The following is a 22084-nucleotide window of genomic DNA, read 5'->3' as shown; positions in this document are numbered from 1 at the left end:
ACTTGACTGCTCACCAGAAGGCTGGCGGTTCAAACCCACCAGACACTCCTCGGAAGGAAGGTTGGGCAATCCTACTTCCGTAGTGATACTGCCTCGAAAACCCAAGGAGGGGTCGCTATGAGTCGGGGCGACTCGACGGCAAGCAACAACAAAAATTAGGAAAGGTATGTGTCCTGGTTGTATCTTTTCACCATATTTATTCAATCTCTATGCTGAGCAAATAATCAAGGAAGCTAGACTATATGAAGAAGAATGCAGATGAAGATTCATTAACAACCTGCAATTTGCATGTGACACCTTACTTGCTGAAAGTGAAGAAGACTTGAATCACTTACGGATGAAGATCATAGACGATACTCTTCAATATGCATACGCCTCAACATAAAGAAAACAAAAATCTTAACAACTGGACCAATAAGCAACACATGATAAATGGAGAAAAGAATGAAGTAAGGGATTTCATTTTACTTGGATCCACAGTCAACACTCATGGCAGCAGCAGTCAAGAAATAAGATGTCATATTGCCCTGGGCAAATCTGTGGCAAAGATGTCACTTTGAAGACTAGGATGTGCCTAGCACAAGCTGTGGTATTTTAATTACCTCATATACATGTAAAAGCTGGACAACAAATAGGGAAGACTGAAGAAGAATTCATGCCTTTAAATTTTGGTGTTAACAAAGAATGCTGAAAATACCATGGACTGCCAGAAGAATGAACAAATCAATCCTGGAAGAAATGCACCCTGAATGCTCTTTGGAAGTAAGAATGGCCAATCTCACCTCTTTTGGTCATGTTGTTAGACGGGAACATTCCCTGGAGAATGACATCAAAGGGATGACCCACAACAAGATGGATTGACTGCAACACTGGGTTCAAGCACAGCAAGGATTGTGAGGATGGTGCTGGACAGGGCAGTACTTTGTTCTGCTGTACATAGGGGTCACTATGAGTTGGAGTCCACTCCACAGGACCTAACAAGAACATCTTCTAAGAAGGGTATTGTTTGTGCAAAAGCATCCTCCTTAAGTTTGCACAAAGGTTTCTTGGTCAGAAGCTTCCTGAACCAAGTCTGGGGATATACTTCCTCAAAACAAGTGCATCTTCTTTCCTTTTTCCCCTTTTGGTTTCTTTTTTTTTAACATAAGCAATCTTATTTTGAAATACAGGCTCCAAACTTTCCTTGATAAACAAACATCTTTGACAAACTGTAGAAGACAGCTACCTGGCTAACTGACTGGAAGAGGTTCTTGTGCTCACTTTGACAAATTTCCTTCATTAACCACATTCTGGACCCAACCCTTACAAGTTATTAAAGTTTTATAAGTATTTAGCTGCAGGCAAAAAGCAGAACTAAGGAAAAAGAGGAGTGTAATCCAGACCCAGGTTAGCCAGTTTAGTGATGTCAGCTGCCTCAGGTTTTGGTTTGCTAGTCAAAATCAACTCAATGGTGGGTTTGGTATTTGAGCACATATTTTATCTTAGACAATAGTCTTCAGATAGAAAATGTAGCAGCTGAGCACTTGACCACTACATCACTAGGGATCCTTTAAGTAAACTTCCTAAGATTATAAAATTATCAATAGAGCTTTATAAGTAGAGCTTTTGAAGATAATTCAAAAATGGTTGCAGCAGTATATTGACAGAGAACTTCCAGAAATGCAAGCTAGATTCAGAAGAATATGTGGAATGAGGGCTATCCTTGCTGATATCAGATGGATCTTGGCTGAGAGCAAAGGATACCAGAAAGATGTTTCCTTGTGTTTTATTGACTGTGCAAATGTGTTTGACTCTGTGGATCACAGTTCAGTATCATAAATTATGGGTAACATTGAGAAGAATGGGAATTCCAGAACACTTAATTGCACTCATGTGGAACCTGTACATAGACCAGGAGATCAATGAAAAAGGGTAAGGCTCTCAGCAAGACGGATTAACACAGTGGCTGCAATGATGGGCTCAGGTGTAGCAAGGATCGTGAAGCTGGCACAGGACGGGACAGTGTTTTGCTCTGTTGTACATAGAGTCACTAAGAGTCAGAGATGACTCAATGACACCTAAGAACAGCAGAGGTTTATAATTTGAATCCCAATCTTTGGACACCAAAATCAGTGTCCTTCCCAGGACATCGTGTCTACTTACATTGTAAGAGAAGTGCTTTAAATATTCATTGAAGGGCAGGGGGAAAGTAGTATTGCCACAGTAGTAGTGATTAAACAAAATAATACTCTTTTATTAAACTTTTTAATGTTTTATAAAACAAACATGTTTAAGTAGAAAAAGAAAGAAGCAGATGGAGTTTTTTTGAGAGTGGAAGAAAATTTTTGGATTTTTTCCTGAGTTAAATAGAAGATGCAAGTGTAGAAAAGTGATTAATTATGTAGATGATACTAACTAAACTGTAGGCTTTGAAAATTAAAGGACTTGCTGCATGTAAGGTGCCCCAATGATGTAAACAGTTATGCACTAAACCAAAAGTTGGCACCCAGTGGCTCCTCAGAAAAAAGACCTGGTGATCTGCTTCTGCGAAGAAAGCAGCCTAAACAAAGCTATGGGACACTTCTACACTGTCACATAAAGTCATTTAGAGATGGAATCACCCAACAACATCTATCAACAGCAGGCACATGTACTGAGTGCACAGTCCCCTGTAGGGAAAGAAAGGAAAGAGAAGTAAATGTTTGGATTAGGTGGTTGTAGTTGTTAGGTGCTGTCCAGTTGGTTCCAACTTATAGTGATCCTATGTATGGCAGAACGAGACATTGACAGTGCTACGCCATCTTCAAAATCTCTGCTGTGCTTCAGCCCATCATTGCAACCACTGTGTCAATCCATCTTGTTGGGGGTCTTCCCTTTTTCACTGACTTTCTACTTTACCAAGCATGATACACTGCTTCAGGGACCAGTCCTTTCTGACAGTCCTTTCTAATCTACCAAAGTAGGTTAGACAAAGTCTAGACATTCTTGATTCTAAGAAGCATTCTGACTGCACTTCTTCCAGGGCAAATTTGTTTGTTTTTCTGGCAGTCTGTAGTATTTTCAGCATTCTTCATCGACTCAATGGGACCTAAAAACAACAGAGCTTTATAATTTGAATCCCAGTCTTTGGACACCAAAATCAGTGTCCTTCCCAGGACATCATGTCTACTTATCTTGTAAGAGAAGTGCTTTAAATATTCACCATAATTCAAAGGCATCAATTCTTCTTTAGTCTCCCTTCTTAGTTGTCCATCTTTCACATGCATATGAAACTATGAAAAATAGTATGGCTTGGGTGAGGCACACCTTAGTATTCAAAGTGACTTCTTTGATCTTTAGCACTTTAAACAGACCTTTTGCACAGATTTGCCCAGTGCAATAGGTCATTTGTTTTCTTGACTTTGGCTTCCATGGGCATTGGTTGTGGATCCAAGTAAAATGAAATCCACATCCTCTTTGGAATCCAGCTTGAATTTCTTGCAGTTCCTACTCAATGTACTGCTGCAACCTTTTGCCAATCATTTTCAGCAACATTTTACTTGCATGTGATATTAATAAAATTGTTTGATAATTTCTGCATTCTGTTGGATCACATTTCTTTGGAATGGACATGAATATGGATCTCTTCCAGTCAGTTGGCCAAGTAGTTGTCTTCAAATTTCCTGGTATAAGCAAATAAACACTTGCAGCATTGCCTCCATTTGTTTAAACATGTCAATGGCTATTCCATCAATTGCTGGAGCCTTGTTTTTCACCATTTTCTTCAGTGGATCTTGGTCTTCTTCCTTCAATACCATCAGTTCTTGATTCTATGCTACCTCCTGAAATGGTTGAATGTCAACCAATTCTTTTTGGTACAGAGACTCCATATATTTCTTCCATCTTCTTTTGATGTTTCCTGCATCATTCAATATTTTGCCCATAGAAACTTTCAATATCGCAAACTCAAGGCTTAATTTTTTTTTTCTTCTGTTCTTTCAGCTTGAGAAATAGTGAGTTTTTCTTCACTTTTGGTTGTCTAACTCCAGGTCTTTACACATTTCATCATGATACTTTATTTTGTCTTCTCGAGCTGCCCTTGGAAATCTGCTGTTCAGCTTTTTTACTTTATCATTTCTACATAGTGCCTAAGGCATTTGACTGCTAACCAGAGATTGGAGGTTCAAACCCACCAGCCACTCCTTGGAAGGAAGAATGAGAAATCTACTTCCATAGAGATACTGCCTAAGAAACCCAAGGAACCCAAGGAGCGGTTGCTATGAGTCAGACCCACTCAATGGCAGTGAGGTTTTTTTTTTTTTTTTGGTTTACTATTCGCTTTAGCTACTCTCCATTCAAGAGCAAGTTTCAGAGTCTCCTCTGACATCTATTTCAGACTTTTCTTTCTTTCTGGTTTTTACAATGACCTTTTGCTTTCTTTATGATGTTCTTGATGCCATCTCACAGTTCATCTGGTCTTAAGTCATTGATGTTCAGTGTGTCAAATCTGTTCTTCAGGTGGTCTCTAAATTAAGATGGAATATACTCAAGGTCATATTTGCTTCTGTTAGACTTGTTTTAATTTTCTTCAGCTTCACCTTAAACTTGCATATGAGTAATTGATGGTCTGTTCCACAGTTGGCTCCTGGCCTTGTTCTGACTGATGATATTGGGCTCTATCATCTCTTTCCACAGATGTCATTGATTTAATTTCTGTGTATTCCATCTGGCAAAATCCACATGGATAGTCACTATTTATGCTGTGGGAAAAAAGGTATTTGCAATGAATATATTATTGGTCTTGCAAAATTTTATCCTGTTATCTCTGGGAGTCACTTCTATCACCAAGGCCATATTTCCAACTATTTCTGCAGCTTCTTTGTTTTCAGTGTTTGCATTCCAATCACTTGTAATTATCAGTGCACCTTGATTGTACATTTAGTCAATTTCAGACTGCAGAAATTGATTTAAAATAAATAAATTAATTAAACCTTTAATTTCTTTGTCTTTGCCTTTAGTGTTTGGTGCATAAATAGTTGTATTAATTGGTCTTCCTTTTAAGTGTATGGATAGCATCCTATCACTGACAGCATTGTACTTCAGTAAAGATCTTGAAATCTTAGGTAGCTAGTTGTTATTAGAGCTGGAGGTTGGGACATGTGATATTTAGCAAGATTTGGTAATGTGACTTAATCTTGACAAACCAATCAACATTAATTGATGAGCTACTATGTGCCTGGCACTGTGCCAGGCCCAATCTCAACTGAGGCAAGACACTTGCATCAGGCACAATATCTAAGGATCCTCTAAAGTACTCAGTCATCCAGATTAATAATATTTTAATACAATAGTTTTAATAGTCAAAATTAATGTGTTCTGTAAGGAACAAGATAGCAACATTCTAAATAAAGACAAGATCAATATTACTAATTCCTTTTTCTTCAGGCTCAAATATGGCTCTTTTTGGCATTGTTACTGATCTCATTTGTGTTCAAAATGATGATACTATAGAGGATCCAGGTGTTCAGATTTAAGTGTTGCAGTATGAATGGGAGTCTCCAAGGATTCTGTTCAAGGGAAGATAGACATTCAGTTGGGCTGTGTCTTATGCTTTTGTTGGACTGAGAAGGTTTGTAAACAGAGGGAAACCTGAATTATTTAAAGGAATACAGGGAATCTGTAGAAGGGGTGTGTGTGGTAAGAGAAGAGGAGAGATGAGATAGCTGTCTCTTGAGCTATCTGTGTTTATGCTGAGTAGTGTGTACACCAGTCCTCTTCCTCATATGTCCATGTGGTTCTCAGTAAAATACTCATTTCTCATTGGTAAAGGGTCTCATTGGATACTAATGTTAAACTGTTGAATATTTTCAAGAAAGAAGAGCTATAAGAAAAGAGGTTGTCTACATAAGGCCTTTTATTCCCCTGTTATACAAAGTTTAATAAAGAAAGGATAAGGAAGGGTACCTGGTAGAAAAAGACTATAGGATCCCAGCTTTTGAAAAGGGAGGACACTCTGAGCGTGCCCATCCTTTCTCAGTGAACTGGAAATCTCATAAAGAACCCCTAGCAAGAAATTATTTTTTCTGGAATCACACTCCAGATGGGCTCAATACTCAGTGTTCTTGGATGTTGGGCTGTAACTATGTATTATATTCTTTTTATAACCTCTTACTGACATGCTTAATAGTGCAAAATGGGTTGGCTGTCTGCCTGGCATATTCTTTAAGTTACATGCTTAATAGTGCAAAAGTGGTGGGTATATTCTTTAAATTGAACTAAATGACTTGAGTAGCCCCAAACAGGGTCCTTCAAGTATAGTTCGTGTATGAAGTATAGTTCATCTGCTCTTGACCTTGTTTAGAAACAAGCATAGTTAAAAGGAAGGGGTTATAAAAGAAATTTGTGAAATACTAGCATTGTAAATGTGTGAAGGGTAAGAGCAGTAATTACTATTTTAAGAAGGTGTAGCCCAAACCTTTAGAGGCAGAACTGACACCTCAATGTTGTGTTAGCCTAACTTCTGACTGTGGGTAAAAGCTCTAGAAGTCTGTTCTCAGTAACCTTGCCTATTTCCCATGTTGTTGTTGTTGTTGTTATGTGCCGTCCAGTCAGCCCCGACTCATAGCGATCCCTCCTTGGGTTTCCGAGGCAGTATCACTACGGAAGTAGGATTGCCCAACCTTCCTTCCGAGGAGTGGCTGGTGGGTTTGAACCGCCAGCCCTCTGGTTAGCAGGCAAGTGTCTTAGCCACTATGCTACCAGAGCTCCCCTATTTCCCATATTAAATAAAAATATCTTGCAGTTGGTTTTCCTTTTCAAAATGGCCACAGCAGTGTATCTATCCCACGGACTCTTCCAGAACCTTCCTAGTCCTCATCAAGTAGTATTATTTCTTTTTTCCTTGAACCTGGCAGGTACTTGTAACTGCTGTAACCAGTATAGTATGGTCAAGACATTGCTATGTGACTTACCAGCCAAGGTCACAACTGTTCCTTACCCTAAAGCGACCATGCTGGAGTAGCTATGTGGAAAATGCATAAGCAGAGAATAAGATGTGAGTGGTCTCAGCTGTTCCATAACTAGCTATTAGAGTCTCCCCAGAAGATGCACTTGAGTCTGTAGGTAGTGCAAAGGGTTAATATGCTCCACTGCTAACTTAAAGGTTGTAGGTTCAAGTTCACTCACAAGCACCTCAGAAGGATGGACTGGTTATCTATTTCTGAAAAATTAGCTATTGAAAACTCCATGGAGCACACACTTCTACTCTGACACACATGGGGTTCCATAAGTTGGAGTCAGCTCGTCAATGACTAAGTAGTATAGGCAGCAGGCACATGAGGGCAAACTTTGGATGATTCCATCCCCAGCCTTTAAGTTACCCCATTTAAAGTGGAGTGGAGCCCAGAAGACCTGTCCTTTCAGTGCTCTGAAAAAATTGCTGATTCATGATCAAAATAAATATTGTTATTGTTTTACTACTTTACATTTTGGGGTGGTTTGTTATGTAGCATTGGATAATTAGAAGAGAGGCAGAAAAATCTGCTAGTGTCAATAAATACTACTAATGAAAAGAACATTCTGGACCACATCATGCAAAACAGCAACACCTCCTGCCATTTTCTCTACCCTTTACCATATTTTAATTTTTTTGCATAGCAATTGCTAACCAAAAGGTCGACAATTTGAACACACTAGCCATTCTGTGGGAGAAAGATGAAGCAGTCTGCTTCCGTAAAGGTTTACAGCCTTGGAAATCCTATGGGGCAGTTCTTCTCTGTCCTATATGGTTGCTATGAGTTGAAATCAACTAAGTGGCAATGGGTTAGTATTATATCCTTCCCTGATTGTTTTCTGTCTCCCTTCTCTATTGTGCAAGTTCTCTGAAAGCAGATAGGGAGTTTGATTGGTTCACTGCTTAGGTTCCAAAATGTAGTAATAGGTGAAGTAACTAACAATTGAAAGAATGAGTGAAAGTCACTTCAAAGTATTGATTCCAATGTGAATAGCCAGAGACTAGGTATACTATATTTATGCTTCAGATTACTTATTCAATTTGACTCAAATATTTGACAAGCATTCAAAAATAATATCCATGAGCTATCTTACTTTTACTTTAGTGGAAAGGGCTGAGTTGAGATTTTGTTTTGTAAGTATTTTTTCTGCATCTTCAATTCCACAAAGTATAAAAGTAATAATTTTGGAAAGATTTTTCCTTTCTGATTTCAAGCTTGATGACATAATGTTAGTATTCCCAAACTTCTCAAGGATCTAATGAATTAAATCTTTGTGAACATGTTAAAGAAGTTATTCAGGTCAATTTTATAAAATCCTTGTAGGGTTTGTATAATGTGACAATTGAAGCTTCTTGAACACTAATGACAATAAATAATTTAGGACATTATTTAAAGTCTGAAACTCGTGAGCATAAATCCGCATAATGCATCATCATGGAAATACTGAAACAAGTGGGGAAATAGCAATGCAATCTTTTTCAATGCTGTCACAGAGATGATTGTGTTCAAATTTCAAATTTCCTAATTGTGGTATAGTGAATTACTTGGTATAGGTCCTCTAGCAATGGTCTTTGTGATTGCCATGAGATGACTAGGTAGAACTATGCAAATATGAGGTACTTATGGCCCACCAAGGAGATTGGACAGCTTGCTAATAATGTAAATCAGAGATATGGCCCCCTTGTGGAGGGTGGGACTGTGCAAGTACAGTACATGGAACCCTAATGTGAAGATTGATCAATTTATCATCTTGCTGGCCTTAAAATGAGCTTTCCCAGAGGAGCAAAGGAATATCTTATTACCAGCAAGAGAGAGCAGCCAGGACTGGAGAATATCCTTGGATCCAAGATCTCTGAGTTGAGACAGCAGACAGATTGAGACAGCAGAGGAATTAGAACTAAGAGACCAGCAGGAGAAAAAGTGGCGGGCTTGCTGGCCTACAGAGCAAGAAAGCTGAGTGCTTGGGGGCAGAAGGCTTGCTGTCAGAGTGGTGTGCACCTATCAACTGAGCTAAAACAGCTTTGTAACACTTGCCGGAGCAGGGCGGAGGCCGAGGGCCAAACAGAGGTGTGTGCTTGTGAGTATGGCCGAAGGGAGGCTGTCTTGATCTAAGAATTGTTTCCTGAGCATTCCTAAACCTGAATGCTGACCTGTTGCTTCCCTAATAAACCCCACAGTCATGAGTATTGTCTGTGAGTTCTGTGTGGCCATTGCAAGGAATTATAGAACCCAGCAGAGAAGTAGAGGCAGCTGTGGAAGGGACGTTTGGTATCAGAATTAATTAGTAAAAAGGTTGGAAGCTGGAGATATGTCTGACTTCCACCTCATAGGAGTCAACCTTGGGCTGCTGATGGTGATTTTCTCTCTCCCTTACGAAGTTAGATGATGTCAGAGGAAGACAACACCCCACACACTTTTTGCACTGATTTTAAACTCCAAATCTTCAAGTGCTTGCTGCAAAGAATCTTCTAAGCAAGACTATTAAACAGGAATGCAAAGATTATTTTCTGTGCATTTGAATTAAATGCCTTATTATTATTATTTAGCTCCACCCAGAAAGAATGAATGAGTCAGGGCTTGAAACAAAAGGTCAGATTTTAAACCTGTGAAAAAATTACAAGCTTGGAAATATTGTAATATAGTAACAGGATGATGGAATGGTCTGTGAAAGTTTTTATTTTTTCTTTTTTTTTTTTCTTAATTCTTGTGTTACTGTGAATGATTCCTTTCTTAATTTTTATATACTGTTACTAAGTAATTGTGGTCTTAAGTTTGTGTGTCAACTTGGCTGGGCCTGATTGAGTGGCTGGGCAGCTGGATGTAGTATTCCCCATGATGAGATTGGTAATCAACTCCATGGTGGAATCTACTGTGAGCAGTTGCCTTAGGGATATGGTCTGCTTCCTGTATATAAGAAGAAGCCTTGGGGAACAGTCTCTAGCTTATGGCACACTTGAACCTTGCATGTTGCTGAGTCATTGTTCAGCAGCCTGTCATGCTCTGCCAATCTTGAGACTTTTAATGGACTTGAATTAATGGCATGCCATGTGGTTTGGTAACATCGGGACTGTGCCTTTTTACTTGTCAACTTTGGGCTTGTCAGGCTTAGCAGCCAGCAGCTGTCTGAGTGAAGAAAAGGCTTTCGCTCCAGTGGGCTGGGAGCAGGAGACAGAGCTGAAGCCCAAGGTTGAGAGGCTTCCACCCAGCCTCTACAGCCTGGCACTTTGAACTTGGGGTTAAAACTTCCAATGTGTAAGAGAAAAAACTCCTGTTTGTTAAAGCCATCTCATTTGTGGTATATTTTTCTCAGAGCAGCAATAGATAAAAAAAAAAAAAAAAAAAACAGTAATATAATCACAGGAGTCTGTTAGAGATTTAAAAATCATTCACGTAAGTGTAAACTTCAAGGTAAATAGAATTGTATAGATACCATATTTTGATAGTAGAAAACAAAAGGAATTAACTCAATTTTTTTAACCATACGATGAGGATCTTCACCTTGCTCCTGTTAGAATATGTAACAGCACAAACTTACATTCCCTCCAATGTTGAAATAGCCAATCCAGATGCCTCATGTGGAACAACAACAAAATCATAAATAACAACAAAAGTCATCATCTTACCACTTAATACATATATCTTTGTCTTTACTCAAATTATTTTCTTAAGAGAGTAAAATTGTTGATTGAAAATGTTGTTGTTATTGGGTACTGTCAAATTGGCTCCAACTCAGAATCACAACAAGATAAAATATTGCCTCATTCTGTGCCGTTCTCACAATTGTTGCCATACTTGAACACATTGTTGCAGCCACTGTGTCAATCCATTTCATTCAGGGTGTTCCCCTTTTTCACTGACCCTCTACTTTACCAAGCATGCTATCCTTCTCCATGGTCTGGTCACTTCTGCTTATGGGACCAAAGTACATGAGATTAAATTTGGCTATTCTTGCTTCTCAGGAGTATTCTGGCTGTCATTCTTCCGAGACAGATTTATATCAACATAAGCACCCTTAATTCTCATGGCTTGTATTGCCATATTTCTTTCTAGATAAGTAGTATCCATTTATAGTCTACTAACTGGTAATGTAGTAACTAAGGAAAGTTGGACAATCTATTTCCATAGTGATACCACCTCATAAACCCAAGGAGGGGTCTCTATGAATCAGATCTGACTCGATGGCACCTAACAACTATGTCTTAAGGTTTTCATTACCTTAAAACCAACCACTATACTCAGAAGTGCATAGTGTGAGTGACCCCATTTATTTTCATCACTGGAATTGCAGAATGGGCTGAACTTTATGTCTAGTTCAAAAGAAGGACTCAAAGTTGACCATGAGATGGTATGTCCCAAGAAATCCACTGAAATATTACAGAGAGGTTTAAACACTTATGGAAGGGAGCAAGGTATGAGGGTCATGTCAGTCACATTAAGACATGAAGGGGCACAGGGATGATATCAGATAACTGGTCTATGTCTACCTTGGTACATTTTGTAGAAGGAGAATTCTGAAGAGTCACCCCATCAGCTAGATCAAACAGCCACCACTAAACTGAGCTTGCTGTAGAATATGCTGTTATTGAAAGAGCATGAGGGTTACTCATGCTCCCTTAGACACATCAAGACCATATGATTCAAAACATTTTTCAGAATCCTCCAGATATTTAGGGAAAATCTTGTGGTGTCTGTTAAAAATAACATTTTTGGAATGCCACTCCAAGTTGTGTAATTTTGAGCAAGCAATTCTGGACTAGAGCTCTGATGTACTTTCTTACAAAATAGTCCAGCATGTGCTCTGTATGAGGGATCAAAGAACAGGTCAAGTGTTTGCTTTAGAAATTACTAAGATTCCATAGGAAAGCCTCCTGCTTGGTTACCTTTATTTGCTTCATAATCACCCTTTTAAAGGAGCTTTCACCTTAACTCAGAAAACTGTTCTCCTGGTTGGTGTTTACAATCTTTCTATTGCCACATTAAGCTTTTATGCTATTCTTTGTGGTCTTCAACCCCCAACCCTACCTCAAGTACACACTTACACACAGGTACACACACTTCATTTTCATTTTCTAACTTTTTGGCTGCTCTTTGCTGTGAATACATTCAAGCTATCTCATCTGTTTCATAGCATTCCTTACTTTGAACAGGAAAAAAAAAATTCTTTTAAAATCTTGATTTGAGAGAACAAGGCATCATTAACAGGCAGTGGTGGCTCCAGTGACTGACATGTTTGCTATAATATGTGAATCCCTATCAGCAATCAGCCTGATGAAGGAAAAAGTCACCAGGACAAAGAAATGTAGAGCCTATAGCACTAGAAGGAAATGAATGTTCAAGTTCTGATCTCAGCATGTTTATTATGGGTCCACATCACATATCATGCTTATTATTTGCTATTCTGGAATTCCTGATTGGATTGATGTCAGTCCTGCCCTCTCAGGTATATCCCTGAATTACGGGAAAGATAAATGGATCAGATAGAGTAATGAAACTCTTTGTCTAGTGTAATTGCTTGGGTTTAGTTTATAGGTATCCTTGTTCATGACCTTGCTTAATTCCTACTGCACAATTTGGTTGGTGTTTGTTGCTGTTGAATTGATTCTGACTCATGGTCATCTCACATGTGCAGAGTAGAGCTACTCATTCGGGTTTTCAGGGCATCATCTTTCAGAAGCAGATTGCCAGGTTTTATCTTCCAAGGCACTTCTGAGTGGGTTCAACCTCTAACCTTTCAGCAATAGTTGAGCTCTTCACAGGTTGTGCCACCCAGGGACTCCTATTCAGCTTGGCACTTGCTCTTTAATGGCATGCAGACCTGAAGTGTTCTAGTACAAAGAAAAGGGAATCATGCATTCTCCACGACATGGTATCTTCTGCCTTTCTGTGGTACTTTCTAATCTCATCTCATTAGAAATTCCCAGAGACAAGAGGAGGTAAATATAGAAGGCTCAAATTTAGATGGCACACACACAAATGACATTTCTGAAAACTAAATTAATAAAACAATTTTCAATGTAGTTTATTCTTTCCTTTGTTCAACCAACAAATCAGCCTTCTTAGGAAATATCAGACACATTCCTTGCCCTTGAGTTTACTTTCTTGGAAAAGAAGGATATTTAAGCAAATGTTACAATACTATATGTCAGATAATTGCTACAATAAAAGCTTATATAAAGTGCTCCCAGGGCTGGGAATTAAAGCTGGACCAATAGGGGAAGTGAGAAGAAGTCTGGCCATTCTCACTTCCAAGGAGCACCCCAGCTGCAATTCTTCAAAGACAGATTTGTTGGTTCTTTTGGAAGTCCATGGTACTTTCAGTATTCTTTGCCAACACCACAACTCAAAAGCATCAACTCTTCTTCGGTCTTCCTTGTTCATTATTCACCTCTCATATGCATATGAGGTGTTTGAAAATACTATGGCTTGAGTTAGGCGTACCTTAGTCCTCAAGGAGACATCTTTGCTCTTCAGCACTTGAAAGAGGTATTTTGAAGCAGATTTGGTAAATGCTGTATGTTGTCTGATATCTTGACTGATGCTTCCATTGATGTGAGTGTAGAAACAAGTAATGTGAAGTCTTTGACAACTTCAATCTTTTCTCCATTTATCATAATGCTGCTTATTGGTCTACTTGTGTGGAATTTTTTTTTTTTTTAATTGAGGTATAATCCATACTGCAGACTGAAGTCTTCAATCTTCATCAGTAAGTGCTTCAAGTCATCCCCACTTTCAGCAAGCAAAGTTGTGTCATCAGTGTATCACAAGTTGTTAATGATTATTCCTCCGATCCTGATGCCACATTCTTCTTCATAGAGTCCAGCTTCTTGGATTATTTGCTCAGCATACAGATTGAATAAGTATGGTGAAAGGATACAATCCTGACACACTCCTTGGTTTTAAATCATGCAGTGTCTCCTTGTTCTGTTCGAACAACAGCCTCCTGGTCTATGTACAGTTTCCTCATGAGTACAATTAAGTGTTCTGGAATTCCTATTCTCAACATTACCTATAATTTATTATGATCCACACAATTAAAAAAAAAAGATTATGCACAATTCTTTTGCATAATCAATAAAACACAAGTAAATATCTTTCTGGTATTCTTTGCTTGGAGCTAAGATCCATCTGACAACAGCTATGATAGCTCTTGTTTCGCGTCCTCTTCTGAATCCAGCTTGCATTTCTGGATGTTCTCTGTCAATATACTGCTGCAACTGTTTTTTAATTATCTTCAGTAAGATTTTACTTGCATGTGATATTAATGATATTGTTTGATAATTTCCACATTCTGTGGGATCATCTTTCTTTGAAATGGGTACAATATGGATCTCTTCCAGTTGGTTGCCAGATAGCTGTCTTCCAAATCTCTTGACACAGCCGAGTAAGTGCCTTCAGCATAGAATCCATTTGTTGAAACATCTGTAAAGAGTTACAGCCATTGAAACCTTATGGGGAAGTTCTATTCTGTCCTACAGGGTTGCTGTGAGTTGAAATTGACTCGATAGCAGTGGGTTTTGGTTTTGGATTAGTAATATACATTAAACAAATACAAAGTTCTTCCATTCACAGTATTTTCCTATTATTCATGTTACCAATTTACCTTCCATAGAGTAGAGATCCCTCTAACATTTCTGAATTTCTAAGTTTTAGCAAGTTGATCAAACAAATTTCTAGGATTGTATCTAAAAGTATGTGATTGAATGTTGATCAGAGCAGTTCTTCAGTGATTTGCATTCTCTTTTGGTTAACATTTATAACTTTAAGACTAATGGGCTATGCTATGGGTCTGAACAGACTCCAAAGAAATGGCATTTTAAAGGGCCATGCCAATCTTAACTCCAGTGAGCACAGTTAACACAGACCAAGATGTAAAGCCTTCCATTAGAGGAGGCAAGGCACCAACCCTGAAACTATTTAGAAAATGATGGTTTAATTTTGCATATGAATGAAGTATAAGGTAGGAATTTGATCCATTTTTAAATATGGACCATTGACTTCTACTGCAATGGTAAATCGGTTCCTTTTTATGTGCCTTTGACATAAACCTAGAACTCTTGTGCAGAGTAAGGTTGTAAAAAACCTGAGTCAAAAATGTGCAAAGATCAATTATTAATGTCTGCCATGGATGCTGGGTGGGTAGTGATAACACACCTATCAAATATTTGCAAAACCTATTGTGAATCACCCTTGTAAAAGACATCTAGCCAAATGACATCTCTTACAGAAATGGGAAATAGTACATGCAAAGCAATGGTAATTTGGTGGTAGAATGTTCACCTGTTAGGCAGGTTTGATTCCAGGCCAATGTACCTCATACACAGCCATCACCCCTCTGTCAGTGGGGGATTGCATGTTACAATGATGCTGCACAGGTTTCACAGAAGCTTCCAGACTAAGCTAGATTAGGAAAAAAATAAAAATAAAAATAAATAAAAACATGGCGATCTGTTTCTAAAAACCAACCAATGAAAAACCTACAGATCACAATAGTGCAGTCCTCAGCAATCATGGGTATAGTCTAGGACTGGGTAGAATTTTGTTCCCATGTGCATGGAATTGCCATGAGTTGTGGGCTGACTTGACAGAGTAGAACATGGCCTGTTTTCAGTTTGTAGATGTGAGGAGAGTGAAAATGATCTTTCTCAAGATATTTGAGGGATTCAGAATTTCCAAAATGATTTCCTTGTGCCCTGACTTGCTTATCACTGGGATATGAGTAAATAGCTCCTTGTTACTTCTCTGTAGAAGCTCCTGTGCAACTGAAATTTAGCCCTCATGTTTGTAAGTTCTAGCCTCATCAATAACTGGAATCTATGAGGATTATAAATATTTTCTTTCAAGGTTCATAAAATTAAATGCACATAAGTTATATCATTGTTGCAGATCCCCAAGGAGCCACAGAAAACACAAAGCGCTAAAACAACTAAAATTTTCATAAGGAAGTCCATATTACAAGTCTTTTTAAAAACGTAGAAATAAATACTTGAAGCAGTGAAAAGCAGCAAGAAAATAGATCTGAATCCTGTTCTTACCTGTTGAAGTATTAACAAAAAGAAATAAAGTTCAACTTGATAGTATGGCTTCAATTGTTTCCATTTTATATTATTTCCTTTTAGCAACGAAGAAATCCAATTTTCTTGAGGACCCAAAAGACTTAAAATATGCTGACTTAATGCCTATGCTAAGAGTGGATGTGGGTGTAATTGTGACATCTCTCCAGATCTTTGGCATTTTGTCCATTTATATGTCATCACCATGGCTACTGTAATAACATTTAAAACAATTCCAATGTAAATCTGACAGCACCTCATTAGATTTTCTTAGAATCATGTAATTAGGTAAGAAAAGACTGCTGATTGAGAAGGTTAGAACAGTCTGAGACAGGATTACATTTCACTATTAACAATCACAACATTCCTTCTCAAAAGCCCTCCCTAATTTAGCAGGTGCTCCTTAGAGCTGGGAATCAGGAGACAGTGGTTTTAAAACTTGGAGCCTTAGTGAGGAAAAAAAGAACAATGCTGAGTTACCATTTCCTGTCATTCAGGTGTGGATAAGCAGAGAGGAATGTCACTGCTTTCCCTCTTCTTTGCCAAAGGACTTGGAGATACTTTTATTCTCACTTCAGACTAGTTTAGAATCCAATAAAGGCTAAGTACATGGATAGATCTTAATATTATAATGTACTATCTTTATTTTTCTTAACTAAAACAGTGAAATGCAATGCACTGCCATCGAACTGGATCCAACTCATAGCGACCCCTCCTTGGGTTTCCGAGGCGGTATCACTACGGAAGTAGATTGCCTGACCTTCCCTCCGAGGAGTGGCTGGTGGATTTGAACCACCAGCTTTCTGGTTAGCAGTCAAATACTACACAATCAGAGCTCCCTATTCTTAACTAATTGAATATAAAGAAGGAAGATGAAAGTGCCATTAAATCAATGTTCTCTCAGGACAAAAATCCACCTACCAACAGAAATGGCACCAACATGATTCATTTTTTAAAAGTTAAATCTATGGATTGTTCCAGTGCCCAGAGGTGAAGTTGAAGTCAAGAATGATTTATAAACAAACACATTCTGTATTCTGAAGAGGTGAGCCACAGGAAAGCTATTCAAGCTGCCATCATGGCTGCCTTGTTTGCAAAAAGATGTAATAAATGCTCAGTTTGACATTCTTTGGGGTTTTGACTGGGGGAAAATGTTTACTCTCTTGAAATCTTGTATAATGAGGAAGAATTTAGACTAATTGGCGAATCTAATAAGGAAGCTGATTAGTTTATACAAATAGTTCAACTCCATTATTTGACAGAGAATGCACAACTGTGGCATTTCTTTAGAGAGCACCATTCAATTTTATAACAGAGCCCAAAAAAAAATAAAAATGCAGACAAAATCAATTTATTATTGTTCTCAAAAGAGTTGTTGCCCACCATAAAATTGACTTATAAAATCTGTGCTATGAATCAAATTATCCAATTTGAGAGAGGAATCTGCATAGACTCACCTACCGTAACATGTAGGCAAGGGGAAGACAGAGTTACAGAACCAAACTGCAACACACCTGAGTGATATCTGCCATTCCATGACTTGGTGCTTTGTATAAAATTGATGTTAAAATGAATGGATTGCTCACTGATAACGTTAGCTTATTCCCCATACCTTTCCTCAAAATGGTAAATTCTCAACTTCTCCCAAGTCACATTCAAAAAATAAAGGTTGACAAGTTTAGCCCTTTACAGCTCCGACTTACTTTAAATCAGTAGTTATCACCTGGAGCAAATCTTTGCCCCCAGGGACATTTGACAATGTTTGGAGACATGTATGGTTGTCACAAGTGGAAGATGGATACAAATGGCATTTAGTGGGTGGAAAGTAGAGATGGCTGCTAAACCCTCACACTGCATGAAACAGTCCCCTGCACAAAGAATCACGCTGTCCACAATTTGAATAGTGCCAAGCTTGAGAAACTGTGCTTTAAATAGATGCACTGGTTTTCTTTTCTAACCTATTAATAATTTTTTTCTTTTTAATTATTCAATCCTGCATTTCCTAGCCCACCAATTTTGGTCATTGAAGACAAAAAAGAGATTCCAAAGGAGCTGCAATGTGTAAAGAACTCTATGTATTTAGAAGTAGTTAACCCCTTCCTCTTCAGAAAGAGCTCATCATATATGTCTTCCTCTGAAATGTCAGGGTAGGTTCTCTTAACTTTGCTATTCAAAACATAAACCCAAAGATGGCCCTTCTAATTTGGAATATTGCCAGGCATCTAGAGATGTTTCTTAGAAAAGGCTATTTGAGCCATGATCACTTTTTATCCTGTCAAATAAAAACAAATCCAGACTTTAATTGAGAGGGATTTTATTCAGAAGGAAAGACTATATAGTACAGGGGCAAGAGAAAGGGACAATCATAAGGGAAGGGAAACTCTGCCATTAGGAGAGTTAGGCAGACTGGGCTCTTGTGTAAAGATGAGAGTAAATAAGGCTTGAAAGAGCCAGGTTGGGGGAAATGGTATGAAAGAGTGATGTAATTGGCTAGTAATTCAGAGAATGTTTTATGGTGATGCCAGACTATCCTCCAGAAGAGTCCCCTAGACAGGATTTTATGGTGGCTCAAACTAGCAGCCAAAAGTCAGAGATTAGGGAAAGGAGAGAAGCTTATAAAAGATGGTTAAGAAGAATTTTATTTATGCATGATCAGTGGAGACCAATGGTTCAGTTAATCATTTATCAAGCAAAGAATGGGAATTTGGCTGGTCTGTGTCTGGCCTTGTCATAGGTAAACAAAAGGACATCTGTGAGTATTACATAAACATGTAGGTTATTGTTAAATTGTTGGGTGCCATGGAGTAGATTTTTGACTCATAGTCACCCCAACTGTCCCATAGGGTTTCCTTAACTACACCACCAGAGCTCCCCATAAACATGGTATATTCTTCCATTTATGTAGATCTCTTTGGTTTCATATGGTAATCTTTTATAGTATTCTTTGTATAGATCTTTCTTGTCTCTTGTTAGAGTTACTCCTAAGAACATCATATTTTGAATGGCTTTTGTAAAAAGCATTTTTTCCTGACTGTCTTTTTCAGAGTTCGCCTTGTTACTATAGAGAAATCTGACTTATGTTTGTATGGTGATTTTGTACCCTACGACTTTGTTCAATCCTCTTATTAGTTCCAAAAGTTTTCTTGTTGAGACTCTAGAATTTTCTATGTGTAGGATTATTGTTATTGTTGTTATGTGCCGTTGAGTCAGACCCGACTCATAGCGCCCCTCCTTGGGTTTCCGAGGCAGTATCACAATGGAAGTAGATTGCCCCATCTTCCTTCTGAGGAGTTGCTGGTGGGTTTGAACTGCCAGCCCTCTGGTTAGCAGTACAGTGCCTTAGGCACTACACTATATCAACTGCAAATAGAGATAGTTTGACAATTTGGATACCTTTTATTTGTCTTTTATGCCTGCTTGTTCTGGCTAGGACTTCCAATATAATATTGAAAAAGAGTGGTGAAAAAGGGCATCCTTGTCTAGTTGTTGTTTACAACGGGTATCTCTTCATTCTCCCTCCACTGAGAATACTGTTGTCTATGTGAGCCCTTAATTAGGTTAAGGAATTTCTCTTTATTCCTAAGTTGCTGAGCATTTTTTTTTTATCAAGAATAGGTGTTGGGTTTTGTCAAATGCTTTTTCAGCATTAATTGTTATTATCATGCAGGGTTTTTTTCCTTTGTTTTATTTATGTGGTGGGTTACATTGGTTGTTTTTTAAATGTTGAACCATCCTTGCACACCTTGTATGAATCTCACTTGGTCATAACATATTATTACTATTATTATTATTTTGGTATATTTTTGGATTCTGTTAGCTAGGATTTTGTTGAGATTTTTTGCATCAGTGTTCATGAGGGATATTGTTTTATAATTTTCTTTTATAGTGATGCTTTTTCCTGGTTTTGGTATCAGAATTATGCTTGCTTCATAGAATGAATCCAGAAGTATTCCATTATTTTCTATGTTGTGACATAGTTTGAGCATAAGAGTTTTTCAGCTCTTCCCTAAATAGTTGGTAGAATTCACCAGTGAAACCATCTGGTCCAGGCCATGTTTTGGTTGAGAGTTTTTTTTTTTTTTTTTTTTTTTTAATGACCTGTTCAATTTCACTTTTGTGATGGGTCTATTCAAATTTTCTCTCTGAGTGTGTTAATTTTCATAGAAGTGTGTTTCTAGAAATCTGTCCATTTCTTCTAAGTTTCCAAAATTGTTGGAAGTACAGTTCTACATGGTTTTCTGTTGTTATCCTTTACATTTCAATAGGTTTTGTTGTGCCATCACCTATTTCATTTCTTATAGATGTTATTTGCATCTTCTCTTTCTTTACCCTTACTGAATTTGATAGTAGTTTATCAATTTTATGAATCTTTACAAAGAACCAACTTGTAGTTTTGTTGATTCTTTCTATGGCTTTTTGTTTTCTGTTTCACTTATGTCTTCTTGAATTTTTATTATTCCCTTTCTTCTGGTGACTATAAATTTTTTTTTTTTTTTTCTTCTTTGTCTAATTGTTGGAGATGTTGGGTTAGACTGTTGATTTTGGTTCTTTCTTCTTTTTTTTTTTTTTGGATGTGTGCATTTATTGCTATGAATTGTCTTCTGAGCAATACTTTTGCTGCCTCTGAAAGATTATGGTATGTAGTGTATTTGTTCTCATTTAATTCAATGAATTTTTTAAAATTTCATTTGTTATTTCTTCTATTACCCACTAGTTTTTAAACAGGGTATTGTTCAGTTTCCATGTATTTGATATTTTTTCCTTGAAGTTCCTGTTGTTGATTTCCAATTTTATAGTATTGTGATCAGAGAAGATGCCTTATATTATTTTGATCTTTTTAAATTTATTGAGGCTTGCTTTGTGGCCTAACATATGGCCTATTCTGAAGAATGTTCCATGTGCACTGGAAAAGCATGCATATTGTGTTGCTTTGGGGTGGAGTGTCCTGTATTCATCTATGAGCTGTATTTGGTTACCTATGTTGTTTTGATCTTTTGTATCTTTGCTGCATTCCATTCTACTTGTTCTTTCATCTAAAGTGGTGTACAAAAGTCTCGTACTGTTATTGTGAAGTTGTATATTTCTCTTTTAAATTTGGTTAAAGTTTGATTAATGTATTTTGGGGCTCTTTCATTGGGTACATATTATGGCTATATCCTCTTGTGCAATTGTCCCCTTAATTATATATATAACATCCTTCCTTGTCTCTTTTGCTAGTTTTTGCCTTGAAGTATATTTTATCAGAAGGTAACATTGCCACTCCTGCTCTTTTTTGTTGCCATTTTCTTGTTATGTATTTTTCATTCTAAGTTTTAGCTTATTTTTGTCTTTGTGTCTATGTGTCCCTTGTAGACAGGATATTTCCGAGTCATGTTTTTTTTTTTAATCCATTCTGCTACTCTCTGTCTTTTGAGTGGTGTATTTAAACCATTTACATTCAGTATAATTATCAATAAGTATGAATTTATTATGTTTCTTTTTCATAGTGTTGATAGTTTCTTTGTTCATTATATTTTTATGTGCTGAATGCATTTTGTTTATGAAATTTCTTATCATTTCCTTCATCAATACTGTTTTAGTGTTTACTGAGACTTTATTATTTTCTTCTTTTTCATTTTTGTCAGAAAGTTTAAATTTTTTCTTCAAGGTTACCCTGTAATTTATTATTATTTTCCCAAGTTTAAAATAGTCCATTCTATCTCAATATTGACTTGGCTTCCTCTCCATTTGGAATTTCTCTAACTACATCCTTTATTTCCACTTTTGCTTTCTAGTCATCATCATTTACAAATGGACATCTCTGGTTCTGTATATTCAGTCTTGTAGATTTATTTTAATTTTGATACTTCTATATCTGGGTCAATTTCTGGGTGGTATTGTCATATGTCTTAATCTCAGGTTGTCTACCATTGTTTGTTCTCTGTCTGAAGGACTCCCTTTAGCATTTCTTGTAAGATTGGTCTGTTTTTCACAAAACTCCCTTAATTTCTGTTTATTTGGGAATGCCCTAATTTTGCCATTGTATTTGAAGGACAATTTGCTGGATATATAAATCTTGATTGG

This window comes from Orycteropus afer, unplaced genomic scaffold (assembly GCF_000298275.1).
Source record: "Orycteropus afer afer isolate SDZICR_OR568_19922 unplaced genomic scaffold, OryAfe1.0 scaffold00180, whole genome shotgun sequence".
Lineage (NCBI taxonomy): Eukaryota > Metazoa > Chordata > Mammalia > Tubulidentata > Orycteropodidae > Orycteropus > Orycteropus afer.
Note: the sequence above shows the minus strand (reverse complement) of the source record.